A 17,302-nucleotide genomic window follows, 5' to 3' on the forward strand; every position below is an offset into this window, starting at 1 on the left:
TTGAAGGGGCTTAACTTTATAGCATCAATGAATAATACACATTGAGATCTCACTTTGGAACGACAGATTTTAAATGCAGCACTCCATTAAACACTCCATATGCAACTGCACAGGTAACCAGAAACTGACTAGCAAAATTTAAACAGTGTAATGATGATAGATCATGAGATATTATTTGATAGACTAGTAAATGTGGATTAGGGATGTTTTCCATAGACATATTCAACGGCAATGGTAATACATATCCTCTCAACATTATTATTTATCAAAACTTTGACAAAAATTATTTTCAAAGGAACTGCATTTTTACAGTTATTCAAAGATGCACAAATTATTCCGCATATGATTTAAATAATAGACGAGAGTATTCATATAACGGCAATGAACGTCTTATATGGCAATAAATATACACATATAACTTAACATAACAGCATAATGAAATTAATAAACGGACAAGGAAGCAGGTTTGACATGTAAATATTATTATTCTTATCGGAAAAACAGCAATATTACTGAAATATACTCTGAGGTAAATGCGCAAAACACGCTGTTAAACGCATTAACAAGTCTAAGCAATAAAAGTGAAAAAAACATTATTATCTCTTAAAACTTTACATGACAAAAATTATATTTAAAGGAAATGTATTCTTACAGTTATTCAAAGATGCACAAATTATTCCATAAATTATTTCCTGTTTAAGAGCACGTTGACAGGTGCGCATCTCCGTCTCTCAAACAGGTGTCATTATAACCTTTATAACAATAGAGTAAACTTTATACTTCCACTGTGTTTGTCTGATATGAATAACACACGTCGGCAAATTATTATTATTTGAAAATAATATTTATTATTTGCAAATTATCTTATTTAAATAGATTTGTATTGCTGCTTCCACAGATATCAGGGTGTATTTTACAAACTAAATGTAGGCTATTGTTTTACCAGTGCTTATGTGTATTTAAATGTCTGAAATCTAAAATAAACATTATGAGGTTCAAAACACTGCATAGCCTAGTGTTGCTATATGACAGCGCTGAGCTCGTCCGTCTGGCTCAGCGCCAACCAACGCGAAAGACGTTTGAATCTGGCAGTAATGGCACGTCACTGAACATTCTAAATCCCATATGGGGATAAGGTTGTCAGGATCCGTCAAAATCATGTGTTTATTTATATCTAGTCTTTGTGTTGGGGGTCCTGGCAGTACCATGTTCTATGTGGGAAATGTGTGGTTTTAGTATTGAATTATTCTGACAACGCATTTCCCGGGTCTCGTCACTTTTTCCCCGATCCCTTACTTGTAATGATTTCCAGGTGTATGTAATTTACTTTGTCCCTATTTATTGTCCTTGTGTTTGCTGTTCTGTGCTCGTGCGTCTTGTAGCGAATCTGCGGGAGGAGGGGAATAACGTTATTTGAAACACTATAAACCTCCGACCGAAATACTACGGGGATTCCCAAGGGAATCTTAGATTTTAGCTCAAAAGGGAATATTATGTATAATTAACTGTAATTAACTATACAAGTTTATCAGGTTTTACCTGGCGTAGCAGAATTAATAATAACAATTAATTAATATGTTCGTCCACCGGAGACATATATCCATAATCGTATATTAACGTCTAAGAAATGTTAATTTCATGGCCTTTAAAATTAACCTTACTGATATGCAGTGCTACTCGCAGCTTGTAGCTGGATCAAAAGAACTTTAATTTCATGAGCATTGAACACAGAAACAATTCAATTGTGGAAATGCAAAACCGGTTTATTAACTACAAAACGAAGTACACACAACGACTAACTAAACATACACATATACAATAACATAAAACATAGATGAGAAAGAAAAGACTGAAAAGCTAGAGAGAGAGTAAAAGATTGGCAATAGCACTATTGCTTAACATCTGCACAAACCATCGGAAAATCTCTAAGGATCGCCTTAATTCTCATAAGGGGTAAAGCTTGAACATCAGGGAGTAAAACAAGTTTATACTTGCGATTGGCTCTTTGTGATGCGGTGCGAAGTTTCTGATGCGCGCGGTGCGAGCAAGGAGAGAAAGAGAGAATCCAGGTGTGTTCGTTTAAGATGAAGTCCGTTAAGTTGTTTCGTAGGGCAGATTGGTCCGCGTGGTTTTCCGAACTCTAGCGCAAAGCCAGGAAAGACTGTCCCGAAGAGTAGGACAGGGCTCAGAGAAGAGATGATAAATCCAAGGGACTCTGGGCGAGTCTCAGCGAGTTTCCAAACTGCGCTGATGGGTTACCTGAGTAACCGAGCGACTGAGCGCTCCTGAGCGATTGAGCGAATTGAGCGATTGAGCAATGATGGCTTGGGCGATAGGCCGTTTTGACCTTTCCCGCGCCCAGCCCATTTTAGGTGAATGACCAATGTGCGAAGTGTTCGATCGCGCAGGGAAACAAGCCTTTGTTCTTTCAGGCATCACATTTGCGTAATTGCATAATGATAAAAGTTTGTTTCTATAACTCTTCAAATCGACATTAAATGACATTGATGCTGCTTATGGTAATATGATACATAGAAATGATTGGGAAATAAAGAGTAGATTAATTTGATACTAGACAAGACCTGGGTTTAAGATCACGTTGAATAATAATTTCCTCTATTTGACTCCGAGCCATCTGTTACAGTCTTGTTTCATTCCTTGTTGCATCCTGTCGGTTTCTGTGTCTGTTCCGTGAGTATTTGAAAGTTATTTAGTGTAGTTTGTTATATGTTATGTTAAGTTTAGTGTCAGTCTAGTGTTGCGTTTGCCTTGTCTTGTTTTGCCCCCTCGTGGGTTTGTTTTTCCCTGTTTGTTTAATAAATTCCTGTTTTGTGTCATCGTCTGCATCTGGGTTCATTTCTTGTTGATTCCTCACATTACGCACGAGCCAACAAGAACCCAGCGGACATGAACACCCGTCTTGCACGGAGGGGTCGGAGTTATCGCCTGGAGTGTGAACCGGGTCCTATATGGTACGATCCACTCATGTATGGACCCGGGATTAACTCCAGGCGGAACCCGACCAGAACCGCCGAGATCCAGAGAGATCCCTCCCACCTGTGTCCCTTTGAGGGAAGTGAGAGAGGAGGATCTCCTGGGAGTCTTTGTCCGGGGGGTCCTCTTCAGTTGTGGTTCCACCTCATCCTCTCTCTGCCCCACGGCCTCGGAGGAAGAAGAAGAGGAAGGGACCGCTTGACCAGCCAGAGCCGTAGACGCAGCCGCCGCAGCGCCCAGAGCTGTCGACGCAGCCGCCGCAGCGCCCAGAGCCGTCGACGCAGCCGCCGCAGCGCCCAGAGCCGTTGCTGTTACTCTTGCTGAATCTCTTGCATAATGTCCCATGAGATAGGGGCTATGATGAGCGAAGGTGGTATGATGGATGCAGGGGTACGATCAGAGGTGTAGGGTCGTGGTAGCGGGATAGGGCGTCTGCTTTGCTATTCTTATCTCACAGCCTGTAAGTAAAAAGGCCTGTGAGAAGTTAAATCAGGTGTAAAACCAAGACCATTTTGCCTGTCGTGCGTTGAGTTGTCTGGCCCCTTTGACATATTCAAGATTTTTGTGATCAGATTTTGTGTTTTGCACCTTCCAGCCAGTGTCTCCATTCTTCCAGAGCAGCTTTAATTGAGAGAAGTTCCTTATTTCCTACGTTGTAGTTTTGTTCTGCAGAAGTGAGTTTACGGGAGAAATATGCGCAAGGATACATTTTATTAGAGGGTCTTTACATTGGGACAGGACAGCTCCTATACCTGTGTCAGATGCGTCTACTTCCAGAATAAATAGTTTTTCAGGATCAGGGTGTTTCAGAATAGGAGCTGATGTGAAGCATACCTTGAGCTGCTGAAATGCTTTTTCTACCTGGGGGTTCCAAGACAACTTCTTCGGCTTGCCTTTGAGTAGTGACGTGAGTGGAGCTGCAACCATGCTGTTGTTACGGATAAATCTTCGGTAGAAGTTGGCAAATCCAAGAAATCTCTGGAGCTCTTTGATGGTACGTGGAGTGGGCCATTCTGTGAGTGCCTTGACCTTAGAATCATCCATTTCGACTCCCTGTGAATTTATATTGTACCCAAGGAAATTAGTTCTAGAGACATGAAACTCACACTTCTCGGCTTTCACATATAATTGGTTCTTGAGCAGACGAGACAGAACCTCCTTGACATGGCTGATGTGGTCCTCCATACTGTTGGAATAAATGGGTATATCATCAATGTATACGGAGATAGAGGGGACGAACTGAGGTCGTAACAAGGGCGTTTTGGTGAGCTTCAACCTGCTTACATAGGGTCGTAGACACGTCTAAAGGGTTTATGATAAAAGAGACGCTCGTGTTTTCCAGATACTCGCATAATCTCATGCATAATCAGAGTTTAGTGTTAAGGGGAGTGTCTTTCGTGTATTTTGTTAACGTGAGCGTCTCTTTTATCATAAACGGTTTGCATGCGTGTGCAGCATTCACTTATTTTGACAAAACATGTGATGCACATGGTTCACATGATGCAACAAACACATATTTTGAAAACGCAAGCAACACACATGACACTACGAACACTTATTTTGAATTAGCGCCCCTCGGATGAGCAGTCACGAGCCGCCACTGTACCCAAATGTCAAAAAAGTTACTCAAATCAACGAACAGCACTAATAAATTCTTACAGATCAATAACTAAAAAAAGTTGGTTTAGGGTTATAATACGAATGAATATAATACGTAATGGAATTGATTAAATGTTTATTTTACTGTGTTGATTTGAAGTTTTGGTGAAAAGGACAAGAGAAAAGGAGATAGCAGGATGAAATTATGTTGTTTGAATAATATGCAGATTTTAGAATAGGCCAGTGTTATATCCCTGACAGTGTCAGTGTAAAACAAAGGTGTTATCAGATTTCACCCTGAGCGGTGGAAATCAAGCCTCCACTTAACCAGTGGCGGCGTTTCACAAAAACCTAGGGTATGGCAAAAATTATTTGTACAAGAAGGCCATTCTCAAATAACGAATCTATAAACCACATATGTGTACATACTCCACCAACCTGTACGAAATCATACTACGATTGCACAGATCTACACTACAGACGAAGCAATACAAATGAAAAACAAAAATAGAAGTCATGGTTGTTTAAAATCCTTTTCAAATGTTGTAATTCTTAACTAAGTGTAACTCCAGCAACAGATGATAAACTAAAACAAGATAATATCAAAAACATACTGTAACATCCTTTCACAAATCTTGTCATGACAACCGCCAATAAACACTTATAAACACACAATAAAGACTTTTAAATGATGTGATAGAGCACACGTAAATAAGTTAACCAACTAAGACTAAAACACTAAATAAAACTCTTAGTAAAGCAGGGCTAAATGCAAAAACAAGTCTTACCTATTTTGTCGTTGTGCAGTTTTTATTCCACAAGTGGCCATATTATAAAATGCGCGCAAATAATTAATACAATTCACTTCGACTGAGCTACATTTCCCAGTGGAAGAACATGTTTATTTATTCACAGAGAACCAATCATATCACTTATGGAATAATGTATGCAATGTTCATAGCGCGATTGTGGGGGAGAACCGAGTCTGTTTGAATGTTAAAACAAAAAAAGGATTTTACTTGCAAAAATAAAGATTATAACAGCAGCGGTCATTATGAGCCCTTAGCTTCTACCGGGGACTTCAAGCTGCGCTGCAAGTACGACAGGCTGATGACATCATAGTACCGCGAGGGTGAGTCGAGAAATCATCGGAAGAGTTTGCTTTCAAACCGCTCTCGCGGCACGTTGATGTCATCCGTATGTCCGTTTCTGTGTTATAGTATGAAGTCGAACACACGTGTAAATTATCCCTTTTAGTGATGTACCAATGTTCAGATATGTTTTACTATATTTACAATTATCTTTAATGAGCATTGTTATAGCCTGTTGATTTCTGGTGTTTTGTCTGAATGCCATACGCAAACGCCGCCCCTGCACTTAACATATCCTGTCAGGGATTTTACTGCCATTTTCTTTCACATGAGGACTGAAGAGAGCAGGTAAATCAGTCTCATAATATTCACATGGTTTTGCTAAATTAAATTGTTCTCTGTCTGACTACGCAGCCCTATTCCAAAAAACTAAATAAGGTATTTTCCCCATTTTATTTCCCCTTTATTTGTTATTTGGTTCAGTTAAATCAGAGCTACCTTGTGTTACGTTGTTCCCTTGTTAATTTTGTATAAAGTTAAACTGCTAGTACAAAACAGTTTTAACCAAGAAGGATAATATTAACCAGGGCCGGCCTGTCCAACAGGCAATACAAGCGAATGCCTGGGGCCCTGTGACAAGACGAGGGCCCTCCATGCATAAAAATTATTTTGTCATTGCACAAATCTCATAGACGTGATTAGCAGTCATGCGCAGGGATTACAAAGATGGTAGGTGAAAGAAACACAGAACAATCTACAGGAAAATGATAATCAATACAAAACCTTAGTATAAGTTAAGACATAAAACATTACAAAATAAAAAAACTAAGTGGGCTAATTTGCATAATGTTAATGACGCGATGGCGCTTGCGGAGATGTGTCGCATTGCACATGATTGCAAATGAAACGTTTTGGATTACACCCCATTCAGACAGCCAACGACAAGCAGTAGCAGAGCGACGCGATCTCATTCATTTCAAGAGAAACTGGGCGACTTCCGGCGACACGAGCGAACGTGACCGTTAGCGACAGAATGTAGGCGCGATTAGCGACGGAGTCGCGCGACAAAAGTTGAGAAAAGTTTAACTTTATGCAAATTAGCAGCGAGTTTCACGAGCGACTACCAATGGGAGTGAAGTAAGTGGAGCACTGATTTGTTGTTTACAACATGGGGTAACGTCACACTACTACGCAACCAGAAGTGGGAACGCCCACAAGCGACATCAACCACCAGCGGCAGGCGATGAGCAGCGATAACATCGCTGGCTGTCTGAATGCGGCGTTATAGGTAATGTAGTACAGTATAACAACGCAATGTTTATGTTACATCTTTCAATAAAGATAAAAACAAGACTTATTTTAGTGAGGTTGCGGTGGTAGGCTTTGGCAAACTATGGCATTAAAACAATACCTTTTAGGAGCTGAAGAGAAAAAGAGAAAAGCAGAGAAAGGAAAGCAATCATAAGGTAAATGTATTTTCTGCTTTACATTGTTTAATGCCTACGCTAATTTAAAAACATTAGAAAAAAATGTCCATCACCCTCACAAAAATCACAAAAAGTCACATTTACTGCAGTAAATTGTATAGTAATATTCTTAGATACTAAAAATATAATATAGTGTTCAAAAACAGTATATCAGTATCACCCTATAGTAACGAAATGTATATTTTATTTTTAAAATGCTTTCTCATGTTTCTGGGGCATTCGCAAAATAATGACTCATTTGAGTCGTTTCCTTACAAAGTATTCCAAATAAATTAGTCTTTTAAATTGATTATTTACAAAACAAATGTTTTGAATTGGTTCGCTAATTAGTTTGAATGAATTCAGATCTCTGCAAAAACCGAATCGTCTGATGCTGCTTTACCCCTAGGATATGTAGAAACACGCAGAATATAAACAATGTTGGGTGACGTGGATATGAGTTTACCAATCTTTTAACTAAAAGCAAAACTTCACACATGTACCCGTCATTGTATACGCATGACCTGTTCGTCGTCAGACACAGTTAACGCGTGCAACCTCCAGAAACACTGTAGCACAGATTAAAGAAAATCCATTGATGATTGACGTCTGATTCGCTGTATACTGTACTGTATGATGTAAGTGCTTCTCACAAAACACACGTGACATGAAATGACAACATAGGAAAACATGAGTTTTGTCTAAAATCAGTTTGTATCATGTAAGTGTAAACTGTCGATGTCCTCAGACCATCTTAAGAGATTCTCTAACTTAGTGAATGCAAAACTCTTGTCAGTTTACTTGTCTGAAATTTCAGCTATAAGCTACATCAACATTGAGACTAGAGTTAATTTTATAGAAATGCTTCTCTATTCTATATTTGTATTTGTACTGTTTGTTGCAGTTTTACACATACATAGCCTACTGTATAAGTGCCCTTCATAAGTGTTGGAAAAATACAGGCAAAATTCCTCTGTTTGCTGTGGAGTCAAGAAATGTCTAAACATTAAAAGATGAACATGAGACAAAAGTACAGAATCTGTCACATTTAATTGTTTATAACATAGACAATATTCCAACTCAATGAAACAACACATTTGCACTTTTTTTTGCGCAACTGCCTCTCAAAATTCCTGTGCACGTCCCTGCCCATAACCCCAAGGGCCAGGCCTGGTCACATGTTTTTCCACTTTTTCTGGTATTCTTTGATACTTTTGCTCGTAAGTGAAAAATTGTTTTTTACTGTTCAAAGGCAGCACCTGTGCAAAAGATGATCCACTTTAAAAGGATCTTAGGTTTGATGGTTCTGATTATTTTTTTTGAATGTCTGTTTCTGGGGTATCTCACAATGAACACATTACGGTAAGGCAGAAATTTAATCCTAGTTTTATGATTTAAACATGAAGTTAGTTCCAGATTTTAATTGAATTGTGAACTGGTTGTACATGATTGAATTAAGTTTTAAGTTTTTGTAAATTGTTGGATCTATTTAATTCTATTATTTCTACCAGTTAAACATGATTGAATCAAGTTTTCTTGAAATAAAATTAATTAAGGTATATTTAAATTTATAAAAACTTAATTATGTGCAACCGTTTACAAGTTATGTTTTATTAGTGTGGCAGGCAGATTTGTCATTTGAATTTGAATTAAAAAAATCTAATTGATTTAAATTCATTCAAAAGTTTAAGTGTAGTGGCTTTACTTGTTCTTTTTCCACACTGAAAAAAATCTCCAGTTGCACAAGATTAAATTATCTTAAAAAACTTGTTTGATCTATGTAATTTAATTATGTACACCAGTTCAACATGATTGAATCAAGTGTTCTTAGAATTAAATAAAATCTATATAATGATTGATAATCTTTAGTGCAGAAATCTTCAATATAAACAGCTTTTTGATGTCTAATGCTGTGTTTACACCAGCCGCGTTTGAGGCGTCAAAATTGCGCCTAGTTTGCCGCTTGAACAGTTTGAATGCATACGGAAAAAGCAAGCATTTGACTGGTCAGAGGCGAAATCCGCTTCTTGTGAGAGGGGCAAGTGCTATGTGGTTGTCTGTTTGCAAGATGGCTGATGTTGATTGTGCATTTATTGAGAGAGTTGCCTTACCTTACTATAGGGGGGATATAGTTAAAAAAAATGGCAGGAATGCCGCAGGTCGATAAACGTCACGTGACTCAAAAGTGAAATGTGGATTTACAACTTACCAGGTTGCCCAATGTCCTCACTGACACTCCTCCAAGCAGTGGCGGTCCTGGCTAGATTTACGCCCTGGGCGAACCATCCCTTGGCTGCCCCCAGAAAAAAAAAGAATTACCCCCAAACCCCACCACCAACATGTATTATTTTGTTATATATAATCTTAAATACAAAAAGGTAGCAAGAACAGAGAAAAACATGTAATACAGTATAAACACCCACTCATGCACACGCACGCGCGCACACACACACACACACACACACACACACACACACACAGTTGCTGCTGTGGAAGTATCTGACTCCTCATTTTGGCCAGTGGGTGCTCTAGCTCTAAAATATTTCAGAAGTACCCCTGAATTTACAATTAAGATACAATTATGCAAGTTAGATACACTTATTTCACACATGCATCAGTTACCCAATTAAAATGACCATAACACACATTTTATTAGTATTTGTTAACATCCTATAAACTAAGCATACACTACAAATTATTTAAAAAGCTATATCACTGTGTAGCTTACAAAATGCCATGTCAATGTATATTAGAAGTTATTTAAGTTAACATATACCGTAAAGCAATAAAAAATTACACAGTCAGGAGGTCTGTGTGAATTTGCACTTTTTGTGTTGCACACACAAACTGTTGCCTATGGGTGAAGTTGCTTGACATGATGCCTCAATTCTAATAGTTGCTAGTTCAGCAAAACTAAAACCAAATACAGTCGTATTCTGTGGCTAATAGCAACATATTAGCAAGAGACCGAGGCTAATATAAATAGCCTATTTCCTACTGTCACTCACATCGTCACTCATAGGAATCGGCATACCTTTATCTTTTGCCCGTTTCTCCTCATCTTCTTTTCCTGAACCGGGCAACTGAGATGGCTACTTTGGTCTTTTAATTTGATCCATGATGATGAAGACTCGACATCATTAACGTTGCATTACATTTTGCCAACAACAACGTCCGTTTTACCCGTCAATCAACCGGAGTCACGTGACGTGAGTCACGAAAATGACTCTTCAGAATTTTTTTCACATAACCCAATTAATTACATGTTCGTAGGTATATGGGTCTATGTTAATTTTAGGAATGAAAAATACAATTTACTTGGAAGCAGACGCAGCAGTTTGTGTTGTGTGGCCTCTGGCCTTGGATCAGTCAATCCCTCGCTCGCCCCCCTTAAGGCGAGCGAGGGACTTGCAGTCGCAAGTTGATTCCCCGCCCCCCTCACCCGTGCTTCTTCTGACACGCACACAACTGTGTTTCTCAGCACTAACTTGACATGGATATGAGCGGTTTTTATATATATATTTTTTTTTTAGGGCGCTCGTGCGCCCTCAAATAGATTGTGCCCTGGGCGTTCGCCCACATTGCCCATAGCAAAAACCGCGGCCCTGCTTCCAAGCGAGGTCCTTTTTATTATTGTCTCCTCCTATAGAATAGAAATAAAAACTTGTATATTGACTCCGGGCGGGGCTGCCACCACAGCAGCAAGCAGGCTCCTGATTGGTTAACGCTGAGCGAATCCACCAAAGTTCACATTTTTCAACTCGGGCATCAGACGCAAATTTGCGTAAAATGGAAAATGCACAAAAATTTCGCGGCATTGCTAAAAGCCTCATTCGCTGCGCGAGACCTCCAGATGGGCGTCAACACGTCTTCAAATTGAGGCTGGTGTAAACGCAGCATAATGCTGAGATTAGTTTTTTAAGCAGGAGTTCACATCTATTTTGAGCTCTTATTGACTGCTTTTCTTCATTATTTTGTTTATGACCAATTAAAAAATTTATTTTCCAAAATTATTTTGTAATTAAATACATTTTAAATGAACAATAATTACAATACAATAAATACTGCTTTAAAATGCATTTAAACACAAAACATATGGAGTATTTAAACATTATAAAATCTAATAATCGAACCATCATTTTATGTAAATTGTAATTTTGTATCATAATGTGTAATAAGTGGTTTGTTGTTGTTGTTTTTTGTCAGAAATAAACAAAGCAAGAATTTTTCAAATTTTTTGCAATGTTCAATTATCCGTAAGAGATTTTCTGACATCTCTTCAGCAAGGTGAGTTAAAAGAATGAAAAGAGAAATGTTACTTAACAAGAACAACTTCTAGAGAACTCTCTTATTGTGTTAAATCCTAATGTTGTCTTGTGTTGCTTTTTTTGGTAAAATATAGACATTAATATGGATTTGATCATATTTTAACCAAGGGTTAATCCATTTATTTTGCAAACTATATTACCGTAGTATGGATAAGGGGATTTCAAGCATATACCTTGTATCACTCTGTCTTGTTTCTTTTTCAGTGTTTCTTGCTTTATCTTTGCTGTCTGTTGTTTCAAACTTGTTTGTTTGGTTGCATGTAATCTGGTTAAACATTTACCTGACTTTTGACTAATCTGCCTTTTAAAATTGTTTAATTTTTTCAAAGCTTTAAAATAAAATCAGTGGACAGCAAATGTTGCAAAGTACAGTGGCTAAGATTAAACCTTACTAGCGAGCGTAGTAATATTGTAAAGTATACAGGAGATTTCTAAATTAAGCCAATGTCAGCTGACTCCCTATTGAAAAAACTCCTAGGAGAAAAAAAACTCTAATCTTATTAAAAGTCCCTTGGAGAAAAAAACCCTTGAGAGAGAGAGAGAGCCAGACATAGCAGCCTGGTCTCCCTGTTAATGCGTAGTATTAATACGAAACATTCAAAAACACAAAACTTTTTTTTTGTACGTTTACATAAAGGGCTGAAGTGTACAATGTAGACATATTTGCAACATTTAATCGTAGCATTATTATGTTTTACAGCTACAAAACTTTCTAAAAATGTTTACAAATCTTTTATACCACAAAGATTGCTGTAGAATTTCCCTTTAACCATTTTAGACATAAAGTTACCACTCTTACCCTACCCCAAACCTTACCATAAACCCAAACCCTAAAAAAGTACATAATGCATTATTTTTATATTCTGCAAGGTAATGGAGAGAAATATGTAGGAAAATTTTTGTAACAATAATAACAATATAGCATTTATGATATTTTAAGACGTCCTACCCAAAACAGTTTATTAAAAATTATTAAAATCATGTACTATTAGGATTAAAAGCAGACGAAGTGAAATCACAAATACATTTATCTTTTGAAATTTTTAAAAAGCAGTACCAAAAGTATTTAAAATAAAAATGTGCTGCAGCCGGGGTCTGGAGTGAAGTTCAGAGAAGTATTAAAGTTATTAATCCACGACGAGGACGTTAATCCAGCTTCTCTCTGTTAAAGAGCGCATTTCAAAATTCAAAAGTACACTGAAAGACGGCACTCATTGTCGCAAATTTCTTGACCTACACTGTTAAAAATAAACAGATATTTTTGTGTAAAATATACAGATATTATTTGTATACATCAAATAAAATAAGTATTTAACTAACAGGGCCCGGTTCCCCGATAACGTTCACTCTTAGCGTGCTAAGAAGACTCAAAAAGATATATCTTACCAAAGTTGTTGATGTTCCTAAGTGTGTTCCCCGAAGTGTCTCTAATGAAGCTTCTTAACACGCTGCCTCTAAGTTCGACGTACAATGGCGCTGTCCCAAGTGAAGGTGCTGAATTATTTGCGATCGATCGCTCAGGGATCGATTTTCCACTTCACCCGAAGGTGCATTACGACGTTAAGAAAGACAACACATTATATACAAATGGAACATTACTCAAATTATTCCAGTCACATTTATTTTAACATAGTTTAAGTTATCCGTAAAATATAGACTATTAATTAAATGATCAAATTGTCAGTAATACGGGCCGGTAGACGAACCGGGTATCCCTCGCTATGTATCCACCCTCCTTATCCCGTTGTGCCACTTGTGCGGCTTCTTGACATGGGTTTTGACTTATATATAAAAAAATATGTAATACACTTTTATACGAATGTTAAGGTACTTAACAATCAGAATTGAAACAATGCTAAGAGAGAGCTTACGAATGGTCCAGACCAACCTTACGAAAGTGTGACTTACAGAAGATATACTTAGCGTACGAACGTTTTGGGAATCGTGCCATAGAGTTAAGAGAGAGGTTAAGAAATAGGTTAAGAACTACTTAGCGATAAGAACGTTGTGGGGAACCGGGCCCAGATTATTTCTAATAGATATCCTTAATATTTGTTGTACATTTGAATCAATATATTCAGTGGCGCCCCAGGATTGTTTTCATGGGGGGGCACAAAGGGGCCAGTACAAATCTTAGGGTGGCACAATTAAAAAATGTATTATGCCTGAATCTAATGGTCAACAGTTTTCCCTTTGCTTTTAATGCTACTCGGAGTATAGTTATTCTTATTTATTACTAGTATACGGCGCGTCTGTCTGATTGCGTCTTTGCATTGACTTTGTATGTAATCTACTTGCGCAAATCGTTGAACTTGCGTTTGGTGAGTGTATGCCCCATAATGAATGGAAACACATTATTCCCTTCGCGGCACCGCAGCGAGTGCACACACACAAGCGCAGCGGGTACACTGGCAAGAGTAGAGCGAGACTTTCAGCCTATGTGTTTTTTAAGGGGGCACAGGGTGCACAGCTCATAGAAATGTGTGCATACACAGACATCAAACGAAATATTATAGATTCTTCAGTCTTTTCCATGGCACTTACATTTCTAACAAGCTGAGTGCCCCATGCCTTCATGCAAAAACCTCCAAAACAAAAGTGTTGACTAATTTTATATCAAATACTATTTAATCGGAATAATGAAATATTGGCATCATATTTACATCTGAAACGGCATGTTTTGTTTATTTACATTTGTTTAATGACTTCTAATTGTGTCATTAATGCATTTTGCAAAACAACTGCATTATCCTATGAAATTAATGTAGTTTTAAATCCATAAAGTATATAAACAACGAAAATGACATAAGCTATAGCCACGTGATGTAACAGTAGGAACAATTGTTATAGTTTGTTGTAGTGGGGACCGGAATAGTGTGACACATCCGGGCAACCTCATGTAAAGATATACAGAGCACGTAAGACTATTAAAAGAAGAGTCACAGTAGTCTCCGATATCTGTCTTTATTTTGGATAAACAAGACACATAAAACATGGTGGCAGCGTGGGCAATTTTAGACTGTTAGTTTACTAGTTAAGAATTAACAGTTAGAGCGGAGAGCTGCACGTGAATAGAGCTGCAAGACCGTTGTGCATTGACTCTGAAATTCTTTCCAAGTCCTGGAAATCCTGGAGGGACCAGTTTAAGCTCTATTTAGAGCTGACTATGTCGGACGCGGAGGAAAAGACGAAGGTAAAATTGTTTTACTACCTCATCGGTGAGAGCGGTCGGGAACTGCTGGAAACGCTGATGAGTGATATAGCTGCGGATGCACGAACGGTAACGAACATTATTGCAAAGTTTGATGAACACTGTAATCCAAGTATAAACGAGACAGTTGAACGCTATCGATTCTTCTCAAAAAGTCAGGGAGCGGAACAGACGATCGATAATTACGTCACGGAGTTACGAATGCTCGCTAAGACATGCAATTTTGGAGAAATCAAAGACTCACTCATACGTGACAGAATAGTGTGCGGAATTAACAGTGAAGGACTGAGAGAGAGACTACTTCGTGAGAAAGACTTAACACTACAGACGTGCATACGTATATGCAGAGCAGCAGAGCTGTCGCGACAGAACAGCAAAGCCATAGCAGGTGCAGCGGTAGAAGAGGTGCATGCCATCAGACATGGAGCACGTCAAGATAGACAACAACCCGGCATTGTGATCTCGTGCAGATTTTGTGGTAAGGAGCATGAAAAGAACAAACAGAAATGCCCAGCTTTTGGTAAAAAATGTAAAAAGTGTGGAAAGGCAAATCACTTTGCAGTTAAATGTAGAGCACAGCTGAGACATGGAAACCACAAATCAGTAAATAATGTGACTCAACAAGACAGTGATGAATATGAGGACATTCTTACTGTTGGTGTATCAAACCCAGAGACAGTAAGCAAAAATGACAAAGACAAGGAAAAGAAAGCACAGCTATACGCAGGGATGTTTATGGGAAATGAACTTTTGAATTTTTAAATCGACTGTGGAGCAAGTTGGAATGTGATTCCTATTAATCTGCTGAGCCCTGATATAAAACTGGAGGATACAAAGTCTGTACTAGTAATGTACAATCAAAGTAAAGTGAAACCACTAGGAAAGTGCAAAGTGAAAATAAGAAACCCAAGAAACCACAAACTGTACAGGCTGGAATTCCAGGTGGTTGATGACAACTGTACTGTTCCCCTAATAGGAAAGAGAGCAAGTGAAGCAATGAAGCTCATTAAAGTGCATTACGAAAACATTCTTGCAATTGACAGCATAGTCAGCACAGAAAAACCTACGTCGAGTCAGTGGTCACTACAGCAGATAAAGAAAGAGTATTGTGATGTATTCACAGGCGATGGCAGTCTGGAGGGAGAATACAAGTTTGAGATGGATAACACTGTAAAACCTGTACAGCTACCAAAACGGCGAGTTCCAGTGTCTATGATGAAATCGTTGAGGGAAGAGCTTCAAGATCTTCAGGAGAGAGGAATCATTGCACCAGTAGAGAGGAGTACGGATTGGATCAGTAATATGGTGGTCGTACAGAAGCCCAACGGCAGACTCAGAGTATGTATAGATCCGCGATCCTTAAACAGGGCTTTGAAGCGCAGTCATTTCCCACTACCCACTATAGACAACATACTCCCTGAACTGTCTAAAGCAAAAGTGTTTACAGTGTGCGACGTTAAAAGTGGATTCTGGCACGTAAAGCTGGAGGAAGAATCAAGTTATCTAACCACATTTGTGTCCCCATTTGGAAGATATCGATGGCTATGTATGCCGATGGGCATAAGTCCGGCCCCTGAAATCTTTCAAAGGAAGCTCAAATTTGCATTAGAAGGCCTGCCAGGAATATACATCATTGCTGATGATGTGCTCATTACAGGACAAGGAGAGACACAAGAATTAGCTGAGAGAGACCATGATGAAAAGCTGAACACATTTTTAGCAAGGTGCAGAGAAAAAGGGATCAAGCTAAATGCCGACAAGTTCAAACACAAACAAAGAGAAGTCTCATACATTGGACACCTCCTGACATCCAATGGATTGAAAATAGACCCAGACAAAGTTCGAGCAATAACACACATGCCGAAACCAACAGATGTGAAAGGAGTACAGAGACTACTAGGGATGGTAAATTACCTCTCAAAGTTTTGTGCACACCTCTCTGACCAATGTGAGGCCCTGAGAGATTTAACCCGCAAAGACTGTGAATGGAGATGGGGCGTGCAGCATGAAGAGGCGTTCTGTAAGATAAAAGAAACAATTGCAAATGCTCCAGTGTTAAAGTATTACAACCCTGATGAAGAACTTACCATCCAGTGTGATGCCTCAGATGGAGGCCTTGGTGCTGCACTCATGCAAAGAGGTAAGCCAGTAGCATTCACCAGCAGAGCATTAACACGCACAGAGCGGGGCTACGCACAAATTGAAAAGGAGTTATTAGCTCTACTTTTTGGAATGGAAAAGTTTCACCATTATACATATGGACGGAAGGTAGCAGCACAAAGTGATCACAAACCCTTAGAAAACATCCTGCGTAAGCCACTGCTGAGTGCACCTAAAAGACTCCAAAGAATGATGTTGAGACTTCAAAAATATGATGTGGATGTTGTGTATGTGCCAGGGCCAGAGATGTGGTTAGCAGACACACTACCGTAAGTAGAGCATATTTGCCTGAAAGCATGCCCACAGGATCTGTTGAGGCAGAGTTGAAGACTATAAACATGATACAACACCTACCAATCTCTGTTGACAGGCTTGAGTTAATTAGATCCGCAACAAAAGAGGACGACACTTTGCAGACACTGATTAAAGCCATATTACAAGGTTGGCCGAGGA

This window comes from Paramisgurnus dabryanus, chromosome 21 (genome assembly GCF_030506205.2).
Source record: "Paramisgurnus dabryanus chromosome 21, PD_genome_1.1, whole genome shotgun sequence".
Lineage (NCBI taxonomy): Eukaryota > Metazoa > Chordata > Actinopteri > Cypriniformes > Cobitidae > Paramisgurnus > Paramisgurnus dabryanus.